This window comes from Lissotriton helveticus, chromosome 1_1 (genome assembly GCF_964261635.1).
Source record: "Lissotriton helveticus chromosome 1_1, aLisHel1.1, whole genome shotgun sequence".
NCBI lineage: Eukaryota > Metazoa > Chordata > Amphibia > Caudata > Salamandridae > Lissotriton > Lissotriton helveticus.
In genome coordinates, this window is record NC_136057.1 from 1,858,194,930 (window position 1) to 1,858,207,919 (window position 12,990).

Sequence of the window (12,990 nt, forward strand, 5' to 3'; positions counted from 1 at the left end):
TCAGTTGGGGGTAATTTGGAAAACCTCATGGGCTACCTTTGCTGGCAAACTCTGGACTCTCCCGTTTTGTGCACTTGTAGAATTGACCGCTCGCAGGCAGTGAGTGAGGTTACACAAACCTTCTCATCGGTGACATGGGAAGAGGTGTCATTGAGACGCTAAAGAATCAGAAAAGCATAAAAACAGTACACCTTCACGAAAGTAGCCTTGGGTTTATAAAAAAAAAGCAGCCGAGCTTCACTCAGTGCAAATCAGCCAACCCCTGTCATTTGAAGTTTGTAGGACCCCAGCCTCCCACATTGGATTATTTCCTTCCTCTTACAATACCTCCTGTGCATAAAAAAAAAACCCTGAATACATCCATTTAAAGTTGCGTGTTTGGAGATGGACTGAACTTTCAATCACATCTGCCATTCTGCAACCAAATATCAGGTGCACCAAAGATTCTGTTTCCTTTGAGCATAGCATGGCCTATGTTTTGTGCTTTGGTTAGGTCAGACCCCATGGGTCAATGATTTACAGGCAAAAGCTCACAACTGCTCCTTCATTTAAGCCCTAGCATTCTGTTGAATGATTCTACCTTGTTCATAAATTATCCAGGATGCTGGGCAATGGATCATCTAGGATGTCTTTTAGGATCCAGAAGTGTGGCACTGCCTTTAAAAACGGATTTAAGTTGCATAGCTCGTTTTACTCAATTCTCTACACCACAGCTATTGACCCCCACCTCCACAGAAGGCCCATCATTCCATTACCTACGCTCAGTAAACTCCCTTATCACCGGGTCTTCAAAGTGCATCCTTAATTTCACAGCCTATATTTACCAATAAACTGGAAGCTTGCATGGTCTGATCTTGGGCATATCACCTTTGGAGAGGACTATTTAGCAACTTGAGGTTTATCCCCTGTGAAGGTTTGTGGTTAGAGTGACGAAACATGGTGTATGTGAGTAAAACGCCTGATCTGCAATGCATGCACCCTATATGTATTTATGTACCTATTTTTGAAGTAGCATGGCTTGTACTTAACTTGACATTCGTAAATTGGTGAAATCCCCTAAATGTTTTGCATTCTATTTATAGAAATTACTTTCCCGTGAATGTCTTGGACTTGTATGCTCTCTGTGACAGTGGGGAAAATGGGTGCACTTTATGACACCATTTGTGTTAATTGGCCTTTCGTCATTCAAATTGACGAATCTGCACAAGAAATCCTCCGTCTGTGCAGTGCAAGTATTTGCGTTTAGGGGCAAGGTTGATTCCGATGGTGTTCCACCATTTACACTGCATTGCACTGCCGCTCCTCTGGCACTGATGGGGAAACGCCAGCGTCTCCTCTTTCATTTAGAACTCGGGATTGAAAGTTGTGCGAAGTAAAAGTATTTATAATAGAGTCGGGTCACGCTGTAGAAGTTATGCTTCTGGTTTCCCCCTCTCCTAAACTCATAACCTGCTGTGTGAATGTGGCCTATTTCCATCGTTCCATCGTCTGCAAAACTGGTAGAGAATTAAAAACATGAATAAAGTAAATAAGCTTTCACTTTAATTCAGATAAGCCTACCGGCCTGTGCAGCAGGTGCTCAAACACACACTGAGCTATGATAGCAGCTTGTCTTTAAAATGCCCCTTGTATTGCGAATTCTAGAAAGCCAGCCTGTGCCCAGAGTGAGTCCTGCCTGCAAAATTCTGTTTGTCCTGTTGCTTTTGTATTTCTGACGACACCCACTCAAGGAGAAGCTTTCATTTATCCAACGAATTGTAAATATTCAGGAAAAATACCAGCTTTGCACCCCCAAATCGTTGTGGTTTTGTTATTAATTTGAAATGTGTATTTCCACCTTTCAGTTATTGGGCCCCCACAATGCGTTGCTTCATCGGTGTCCCAAGTGCCCAGGCCCCACTACATGCCCTGTGTGGGCTGGGATGAAGATGGCCATGGCCTGCGTTAGAAAAAGGCATGCCCGCCCCCACTATGTCCTCCGTCTTTATTCCAGGCTCCACCATGCTCGGTGTCATCTGATTTGGACACAGCCATGCACTGCCGCATTAGGGTTGGATATGGGATTGCCCACCAGGCCTTGCTTAATCCAGTTCAGGAATGGCTGGGCTCCACAGTTCCCTGCCATGTAAGGGCCAATATTGTATTCTTGTTCATACCCGTGCACTGTGGACACTAAGTTCTCCCTAAATTGATTTGGACGCCGTGCCAGATGCTGGAGGCCCACCTGTGGATTGCCAGTGGGTCATCCAGAAAACCTTGATGTCCAATTCCTGTGGTGCGGCCTAGTTCAGTTAATGCTAACAGTGGGCACGTGTGTATTCCTTCCTTGCATTTCGGGCCCTCCAGTGGAACCAGTTTCCCCGAGTTTGGCATTAAACCACCCTCGGCCTACAATGCATGTCTTTGGATTTAGGTTGTGAAACATCAGCAAAATATTGTGTGGGTGTTTTTTTTGTTGTTTTTTTTTGTGTTTGGCTTAGTCACAGCCAGCAGCGACCTGACATGGCAATAGGAGCTCTGTACTTGCCTTGAGATGGAAAGGGGTCATATGCTGTATATATTGAATTAAATGGCTTTCCGAAGAGCATATGTTTTTATGCTTTTAAGCGCTCTAAAATCTGGAAACTATGATGACTGGGGTTAGGGTGACCAGCTGGCATGGGTTCAAATTCAGCACGATGAGTGTAAAAATTCAGGACAAAGGGTCAAATTTCAGGACCGGTGTCAAAATTCAGGACAAATTCGGGAAAGTAAGTTTTACAGACACCGCAGAGGAGGTCGTGCACTAGTATAGAAGTAATCCATCCATCCATATTCAACCATTTGCAGACCCATCCATCATGTATCCTTCCATCCATCATTTGTCATCCATCCCTCAATCCCCCCTTTCACTCATCCATCATCCATCCACCCTTTCACCCTATCCATCGGTACACTCATCCCTCCACTCTTCCATCTGCCCTTTCACCCATACAGCCATCCTTTCACTTACTCATTCATCCACCCAGTCACTCATCCTTCCACCCATTCACCCTTTCAGTTATCCATCCTCCCTTTCTCTATCCATCAACCCTTTCACTTAGCCATCCTTCCATCCAACCAACCACCCACCCATCCACCCACTCATGAATCCTTCCATTGACCCTGTCACTCATCCATCCTTTCACTCCTTCATCCATCCTTTCACTCCTTCATCCATCCTTTCACTCCTTCATCCATCCTTTCACTCCTTCATCCATCCTTTCACTCCTTCATCCATCCTTTCACTCCTTCATCCATCCTTTCACTCCTTCATCCATCCTTTCACTCCTTCATCCATCCTTTCACTCCTTCATCCATCCTTTCACTCCTTCATCCATCCTTTCACTCCTTCATCCATCCTTTCACTCCTTCATCCATCCTTTCACTCCTTCATCCATCCTTTCACTCCTTCATCCATCCTTTCACTCCTTCATCCATCCTTTCACTCCTTCATCCATCCTTTCACTCCTTCATCCATCCTTTCACTCATCTATCCATCCTTTTGTCATTCTACCCTCCCTTGCACTCACTCATCCATCAATCCAACATTGTACTTATCAACCACCTATTCACTGGCCCATCATTCACCTTTCACTCATACATACATTCTTTCACTCATCCATCCACACATCCATCTATTTATCTTCTCTCATCCATCCTGCCACTCATCCATCAATCCTTACTCTCATTATCCATCCATTCACCCTTTCATTCACCATTTCACTAATCCATCAAGCCATCCACCCATCCCTTAACTTCCACTCGCCCACCTTTTTATATTAATTATGAGCTGAGCCTTTGTCTGCAGAGTTGCAGACCGAAGAGCCCCATCAATAATTTTACCCCTGCTGTAGTTCCTAAAGCAAGGGGTGGGGAAGGTTCACTATGACCCTGAACATAGGCAATCTGAAAAAGTGGAAGTCATGCATGATGTACAGTGCCAGGCCATGAGGTGACTGACATGGTGTTGTTTACAGGGCTTTATGTCGGATGAAAAAACTGGGGGGTATCTCCAAAGGGGGTGTTCACTGTAATTAAGGGCGTGGCTTAAAACACCTAAGCTAAAAATCTGTGCTTAGTATAGTTTACCGCCTGGCTTGTATTTTGCCTCTTCTGTCATTGTATCCAGATATACAACACAACAAGTAACAATACACCTACAACAAGCCAGAACTATTGGCTTTGTCAATGGGTGTTATTTGCATGAAATAAAAAAGCAGCAAACATGGCTTTGTTGAATATAATATTGAACATGATTCAGTTCTAAAATGATGAGACTGCGAAAGATCTCTAACCCCTTCTTTTTAACATCTTTCACCAGCTTCTTTTCATGAACTGGATTCCATAGCAGCATTGGCGTTTTTGCACATATCTTCCATCTGACATAATGCCCTGACCTAGAGCGGGGCTGGAGGAGGCCACCCCATGCTGGAACAGCCCAGACTGGCCCATTGTCATTCTGTATGTGGCAATCATCAGCCCCATACAGAATGACAATGGACGGGTGGGGCTGCTCTTGTGCTCAGAGGTAGAGTGCACGGCGGCCCCTTCAGGGAGCTGAGGCTTCTTGCATGGACCAGCTCTGCTCCATGTAAGACCCAAAATTATGGACAAAGGCGTCTGTGAAAAGGATCCTCACCGACAACTGACGCGAGGTCCAAATTACGGACGATCCGTGAAATTTATGGGCGATTGGGCACCCTAGCTGGGGTGGTGTGATCACAGGCCTGTTGTCTCCCAGTCCCGGCTGACTGGACTTAGGGCGCTGGGTGGGCTCAGTTTCCTGCCTCCACGAGGAAAGGGGGAGGGAGGGTGACTTTCAGTGGTGCAACCTATGGTAGCAAACAAGTCTACTAGCTGCCCTTGCGTATGGTTTCTATACAGAGAAGGGAGTGAGATACATGGTGACCCTCTCATATTCTCCCTTTTTTGGGGGGGCGAGAGGGGGGATGGGTGTTGGTGGGGTACTGCTTTCGGCCTCTCAGGCTAACCAAACAATCTGAGTCCTGCAAGCTCTCGCACGGGGAAGCAGTTCTCGCACCGCTCACTTTTTAGGAGCTGTGCAGCTACTCCTCTAGTGGTTGTGGAAGACCTATAGTGGGATGTCCATTCCAGGCCCAGGGCTTGGCCCCAGCCCTGAATCTAGCGCACAGTGGTCAAAAGGAACCCTCCTGGAAGCCTGCTTCGGTGTTGGTATTTTCCTGGTTCAATGTTAATTCTGTTGCCAATCTTTCTGGAATACTGAGGTATTGCAACTTCTCCTAAGTTAATCAAATATTTCCTTGTAGCCAAAAAGTTGGTATTGGCGACCACCTCCGTAACCTGGGGGTTTGGAAACCTCAGGGTGTCTTTAAGCTACCAGTGTGACATTAGGCCACAACTTTGCACTGTTTATGGACCATGCGTCACTAGCAGGAGGCATATGTACAATCTTGAAGGGTGAGTCATCATTTGCATTTTCCCACATTGGCAGCTTGTGGGCCCTCTTTGGTCTTTAGACCTTTGCCTTCACCAAGTTAGGCTCCAGCTAGCTCCAAGCCAGGACGAACGGGATTTGGTGGGAAGGAGTTCTAACTGGCCTTTAAGTGAGACATTTGTGTTGGGGTCCACCTAGAACTATCACGAGGGACCTACCTCAGCCTCTCCATGTTGCCGCTGTTCACGCAAAAAGCCCACAAACTGCGGATGCTGCTTAGTATATCGCGATACAAAAGGGGATGATGGACGGAGCATTTGAGCAAATCAAACACTCACCCCCAGTCAACTGATCTGGGTTTAATCCATCACCATTCTTTAGCTCACTCGGCCACCCCAGTTCAGACATGGCTATATGCAAATCAGTCTGACCCAGTGCCTCATGGGAACAGTCCAGCCCGAACTGCCAAGCCATGTCTTCCCTCGACCGGAAACAAGCATCCTGGGACCGGTTTCGAATTCATAATCCTCATCAGCCAGGCTATCTTGAATCCAGAGGCCAAGTGAACGGTGATGGATTAAACCCAGATCTTTTGACTGGGTGTGAGTGTTTGATTGATTCAGATGCTCCGTCCATCACCACCCCCTTTTGTACCGCTTTTGGCCGCCATAAGTGTGGCAGGATATGCTCAGACGTGAGTCCCTTGCTCACTTTGCCACTGGATTCAAGCAAGCCGGGCTGAAGCCGGCTGGAATGCCAGAAACCGGTCCTCGGAAGCTTGTTTCCGGTCCAGGGAAGACATGGCTTGGCAGTTCGGGCTGGACTGTTCCCATGAGGCACAGGGTCATACTGATTTGCATATAGCCATGTCTGAACTGGGGTGGCAGAGTGGGCTAAAGAACGGTGATGGATTAAACCCAGATCTTTTGACTGGGTGTGAGTGTTTGATTGGTTCAAATGCTCCGTCCATCACCACCCCCTCTTGTACCGCTTAGTATATCGCAGCATCAGCAAATTGTACAGGGACACATTTAACAAGACCCAGTGGAGCAGTGCGGAAGGCCTACGATTCAACAATAGCTGCTGGACCCCTGCCTGTTCTAGACTTATTTTGCATATGTTACACCTTGACAACATGGGGGACACAAGGAGAACCTGTTGGACTGCAAGAATGTGCTGCCTCCCTGTGGCAGGTAAATTAGTGTGTACTGCCCAAGAATAACAAAACCAACAGAGCCGGTTAGTAGCTGATGTCAACCACAGTACCGAGATACATAAGCTACGAAAGTACCACTTGTATTCTCCCCCCTGCCCCCCCCCCCCCATTTTTAAGGTGTCAAGAGCAAAATGTGTAATGTTAATGGTGCAGCAATTTGTGTGTAGAGTGCATGAATCCAGGCATGTTTCAGCCTTTCTTCATGCCGTAGAGCGAGTACCACCTAGTAAAGCAGCACCATAGGGCTCTAGACACACGCCTTGTATTGCTATTTCTATAGTACAGCTGTTCTACTGTAAAGCACCTGTCTTGGGCGCCTGCTGTTTACCCCTTGGGCAGGTAATGAGTTCGATCACAACTTTTTTTTTTTAATCCAAAAAAAGCTTTGACAGGCTATGTGATCCTCTTGGTTCCATAGCCTTAGGTCTAGGTAGGGTAAAGGCATGGCGAGAAAGGAAGGGAAGTAGACCTCTGTGATCCGGAGATGTAGCAGACTGTGTACAAGTAAGAAAATTGTTAGAATGCAACGTAGCAACATGGCAAAGTACAAAAAAGAAACTGGAACAGTAATCCGTAAATGACTCTACGGAAACTTTGCATGTGAAGCTAAAATCATAGCAACACTTCCATTTACCCCAAACTCTTAAATAATAATCTTTCAGTGAGGGAATACTTGTAGTACATTCATTCTTGCTTTGTGTATCTGTTTGTGGTATGCTCGTTTTCTGGCTGCACACGTCTAAGGCTGTTTTTGTTGGGTTGGATGGCGCTTTCTGAAGTTATTCATATGTCTGGCAACCCGAGATAGATCTCCCTGACAAATGTGTTGTCCTTTACTTACAACTTAGAGCATCTATAAAATAATGCTCTATAGAGCTTGCATGCGGTGGCCAAAAAACAGAAACTGGTGTACAAGTGCACCTGAGAAGGTTGTGGCAGCATGAATCTTTGGCACAGTGCGAAACAGGAGACCCCTACCACGTCACTGAGCTTAGTTTATTCCTGCATGGTGTATTTCAAGGAAGATGTCCCGCTTAAATTCTCCACCAACAGACCCCCCGATATCATTGAATCCAAAACATCAAGGGTGAATAATGGACCATAGGAATCCCTAAGGGACGAGCATACATTACCTAAAATAACGTAATCCCAGGAAGAGAACTGTCACAAAGAAGGCTATGATAATAAAATGAGGTCAAAACGTTGGCAGTTTTCTACAGTAGACATTTGTAGCATTGACTGTTTATAATATGAAAATATATGCACTTTATTTGATGTGTGTTCCGTTTACCATATTTTGCAACATATTTTGAAAAACCACATGGCACAACTGTAAAAAGGAAACTGGTTGCGAGATGCAAAGGTTTTGGACCCAGTTCCACATAACCTATAAAAAATGTTTAAAAGCACTGACTACTTACGTTTTTTTTTTTATCCGAGTCTTTGAACTAATGGTCGTAATTTTTACCCAATTTCATTGCACTCAGTTTATCTACCTTGGTAGGATGAAAAGCAGAGTTGCTTTTGCTACGTTTGAGTCTTAACCTGCAGATTTTACATATGCTAGCAGCAAGTGCGGTTTTCATTGATTTATTAGTTTTTACGTTTCGCCGGCACATCGCTTGCGCTGTGCATGTGTGAAATATATTGTTTTTAATATAAATCTTAAAAGTGGCTTGCTTTCCTGGCTTTTCATTGGTTCCTGTTCTTGCCATTTACTTTTCATCCATTTCTATTGGCTGTAGCGTATTTCCCTGCATTTACCAATTCTTGTTCCTCGTCTGCTTCTCTTATCAGTTTCCCGCAGCCGAAATACTGTTAAAATACGCTTTGGAGTGGTTACCATAAAGTTTTGCCTCTTTATGCTTTTTTGTCTTGTGTGATACTTTAAATTAAATTCGCAGATTTATATAGCACAATTTATTACCCAGAAAGATTAAGTAATTTGCCCAGAATTGCATGAATGTTGCTCAGCTGAGACTCGAACTGGGATCCCCTGCACCTGAGTCAGCAGCTCTGGCCGCTGGGGCACATTCTCCCCTCCCCTTCCGTGCTCCTTGTACGGGAGCTCTTTCCTTCGTCCCACCATATTTTTTCATACAGTTTTTGGATGGTAAATAAAAATTCTCTACGCTGATCCTGCCGCCATCTTGTACAGGGAAGGGTCCAGTAGTTTAGGAAGGGTGCACTTGGCAGGAGGTTCCCAGAAGAGGTCAGCAACACCCCCTGCTATGGTACTTTGAAGAGAATGAGGCAAGCCTTGCCATAATATTGTGGTCCAGCCTGTGCCTTCCACTAGGGAGGACACACCAAGCCCACCCACATTAAATATATCTTCTCTCATGTGCAGCCAGGGAGGCGGCCACGGAGAGGTCCTGGAGCAGTAGGCCTTTCTGCAGCTTTCTCCTTGTTAGCATAACCACTGGAGGTGGAAAAGCCATAAATGTGTGGTTTGGAAAGTCTTTTGGAGTTGAGTTGGCGGATGACTCAAGTTAGTGACGTATTCCCAGTTTTAAATGTTTCAAGCTGGTGACTTATTTCTACTCTAAAACGTGTATTGGAAACTTGTGCAAATGCGAAGCGTACACGGAACCAACGCAGGGATAGGAAACTGGTCCGGTTCCAGGATTTGGGATCTGGGAGGGCCATGAAGAAGCATGGGTGGGCCCGTAAAGATAAATCGGGTTGCCCAGAGACTCCCAGGTGTCTGAGAGCTGGCTCTAGGAAAGCTGGTTGTCTTGTATGGATGTGAGCTGCAAACCATGCATACTACTGGCATTTGTCTACTATTAGCGTTAGACCAGTAATTTTTAACCTGTGGTTCGGAGACCCCTGGGGGTTGGTAGGCAATCCCACTAGGGGGAGGGGAAGGGTCCGCAAGTGCTTTGAACATTAAATGTTAATAGCGTAATGTGAGTTGGTATCGCGGTATCATTTTTGTCATTTGTTTTACACATGATGCTAGTGGGGTAAAACCTTTTTCGGACAGTGTTCAATTTGAAGCGCAACTACATCAGTACGCAGGTAAAGCTGACAAGTAAATCAAGCTTAGCGAATACCCTGGGCAATGAACTCTGCAACCTAGCGGCGTTAGCTACTGCACCCACAACCACTATAACTTTACATGCAAAAAAGCATATAGTCGTCCCCCCCCCCCCCCAACCTGAAAGGAGGGGGGGGGGGGTTGGCAAATAAGATGCCTTGAACACAAAGAGCATATCATGCTGAACGATTCGTTGGTGGTCCCATCCTCCTCCTAGGACCACCCCAAGCAAAGTTATGGGCAAAATTACAATGCCAACCAAAGGCCCAGCAAAGCACTATGGGGCGAATTTCTAGAGTGCAGTGATTATAGTATTAGCTCTCAGCTGAGCCGGGAGAGCCAGAGCCGCTGCGCTTGAGCAATGTTTTGATATTGGATACTATAATATTCACTGCACTCTAGAATCTCATCCCATAATGCTTTGCAGGGCCTTTGGTTAGGATTGTATTTTTGCCCATAACTGTGCTTGGGGTGGTCCTAGGAGGATGGGACCACCACTGAATCGTTCAGCAATATGTGCTCTTTGTGTTCAATGCATCTGCTTGGTTCTCTCCCTAGGTTAGAGAGGATCCCCAAATCATCACCTCTTACTGCTTGCTATATTTTCATTTTCACTGAACTGAGTTTTTGTTCAACTCCTCTGCAGAATTCCATGTAAGGGTACCCCGCCAACTTCGCCCACCCTTAGTTAAAATCACCAGATTATGCAGCAGATGATGGATTATGTGACAGTCCCATAGTATACGTAAAAGTTTGTGGCTGCAGAATTGCATAATTCCAGTGGGCCAGACTATAATCCATTTCGCTCTATTGTGACAAAGTAAGAGACTTTGTTGTTAGATAATAAATGCACAGTCACCGGTTCCCCAGAAAAGGATGTTTGTTATTTAAGTTCCTTCTAATTATATTAGCGAGCTCTGCCTCCTGCAAACACCTTGAGATTGAGAGTAGGCAGGACAGTGGTAGCACATGTTGCCAGTGCTGCCATGGAATTGTTGCCAGTGCTTTTTTTTTTTTTTTTTTTTTTTTGGATAATTCCCACTTGCATCGCTCTTTCCCATTCTCTATCTGTGTTGTATTCGTGAAGCGTGACCAGTTTTTTTCATTTAAGGACAGTCAAAATGTTAACCGTTGTGAGTTGTGTTTTTTTTTTAAATTTTGCTTAATATAGTGATATGAGTCGGGCCACTGGAATTATGCAATTCTGCACCTGTAGGGTATTCTGCATGATTATGGATTTGCCACACAATGGTCACCTGCTGCATAATTTGCAGATTTTAACAAAAAAGGGGTTTCTAGCTAAACTGATCAAAAGTTCCTAAAAATGCAGTTACCTGTGTTGCTGCGCAGTGGCAGGGCCAGGCAATTATTGTAGCCCAACACATTGGCATCATACATAAGAGCTGCACAATTAGGCTTTGATAGTGAGGTTGCAGTCCCATGGTGTGTTTTTTATTTTTTATTAAGTAAAGGAAAAAAGATTGTTTTCCGCTTGTGAATGGGCCCTGGGTGGGCTACAGGGTTGTTTTGGAGTGCCTGGCCCACCCTCTGAATCAGACCGGTTAGGAAATCTGTAACCCTGGGCGTAGCGGGGCTACACGGAGGTCCAAGGAGTTGCGAACAAACTCCGCTGCACTACCCCAACTGCCTCCACCCCCTCTATATTCACAATTCATTCTACATTACTTAAAAATAAAATAAAACCACTTACCTGGCATGCGGCGTCCCTAGGCTGCCCTCCTCCTCTTCCTCACCGTCTTGGTAATTCTTTGAGAAAACTGCGCATGCGTGCGTGCCCGCACATGTGCATTTCTTGCGAGAAATTGGCGCACATGCACAGTTTTTTCTCAAATAATTACCCAGACGGCGAGGAAGAGTTGTAGGGCAGCCCGGGGACGCCGCATGCCGGGTAAGTGGTTTTAATTTACTAGTAAGTAATGTAGATTTACTTGTTAATATAGGGGTGGTGGAGGCAGGGGCTGGCCAACTCCGCTCCGCTGCAGAGTGTGCAGAGATTTGCCTTCTTCGCGTTATATGCGGAGGAAGCAAATCTCAGCAGGCGGAGCGGAAGTCTCTGCCTGGGGTCAGAAATATGTTATTTTCCCTTGATCGGCCTTTACCCAAGTTATTCCTTGCAGAAAACATTTGCTACAACCAAGACCGAGCCGCTGTCGCGCCGCATGTTTTTTTTTTTTTTTCCCCGCTTTCTGCCTCTGGTCACAGTGCAATTGCCTTTCCACCACATTCAGCTGTTACAGAGCACTCTGACTGATGCCAAAGATGCTCTAGAGATGGTCTAGTTGGCTCGAACCAAGGACCTGGCTCTGGCGCATATCGAGAGAGCGGGCTCTCATGAGCTGCTTTTTTACGTTTCTGTGTAATGCTCGCCTATATGCCAGCATTTTATGAGCAAATGGGAGATTTAAAAGAAATGATCAAGAGGATGTATTTCCCCCAATTGGCTTTAGTTTGGATGTTTTCTGCCTGAAACGGCCTTGATAGACGCCATTTTGAATTTGAAAAATCTGGAGTCTTTTGTCTGAATCAAGTTTTATTGGCATGTATGTGCCCGTTAGTTTTGTATTCTCCTGTGACCTGTCCTGTATAATAGAGGGTGACTGGCTGCTGCTGCAGGGGTGGGATTGGGGGGAGTTCACTTGTAAGTTATTCACCTGGTGCCGTAAACGTACGAGTTGATTTTGAGGCACATGCTTGCCCAGGCCCACGTTGTGCTATGAGTTGTTTTGGCTGTGCTGCCATTGTGTTACCTTCACAGAGGCCTATAGTTTTTGTTGGCCTTTGTGCTGGGTGTTAAATGGAGGGTGAGTGTTTGGTAGCTTTTGGGCGAGAGTTTTGCGGTGCTCTCAGGAGCTGGTCTCCATATACTATAATCTTTGGAATGAAGTCTTGAGCTAAGAGCCCGGCCTTGCTCAGGTGATTGACTGACTGAGTTAGTTCTGCTGTGCCGTTTTTGTGATATCCCTCTAAGATGTTCAGTAGTTTTTGTTGGCCTTGTGTCGTGTTCAGTGGTGTGTAACTGGTTGGTAGCTGCTGGCCGGGGGAGGAGGGAGTTTGTGGTAATTTGTTTGGCTTAAATTTGTGGGACTGCAGCGGTGGTTCCTGGGCCAGCGGTGGTGGTGTACATCAGCAAACGTACACCTCAGTGGTGAGAAGTAACCTCCTATTAGTTGCTCTGTTATCCTGTGTTTGGGCTCTGCAAATACATCTACATTCGGAAGACCAGCAGGTCAGTTGGTGTTGAGTTGCATGCTGGGTAAATTGTTTGTATGAATG

General features: G+C 45.7%; 1 protein-coding gene across 1 annotated transcript in view; it reads left to right on the forward strand.

The window, feature by feature from the left end:
• UCK2 (uridine-cytidine kinase 2) overlaps window positions 1-12,990 on the forward strand; it is a 108,120-nt gene that overhangs the window by 57,035 nt on the left and 38,095 nt on the right. The gene's annotated exons all lie outside the window — the stretch shown is intronic.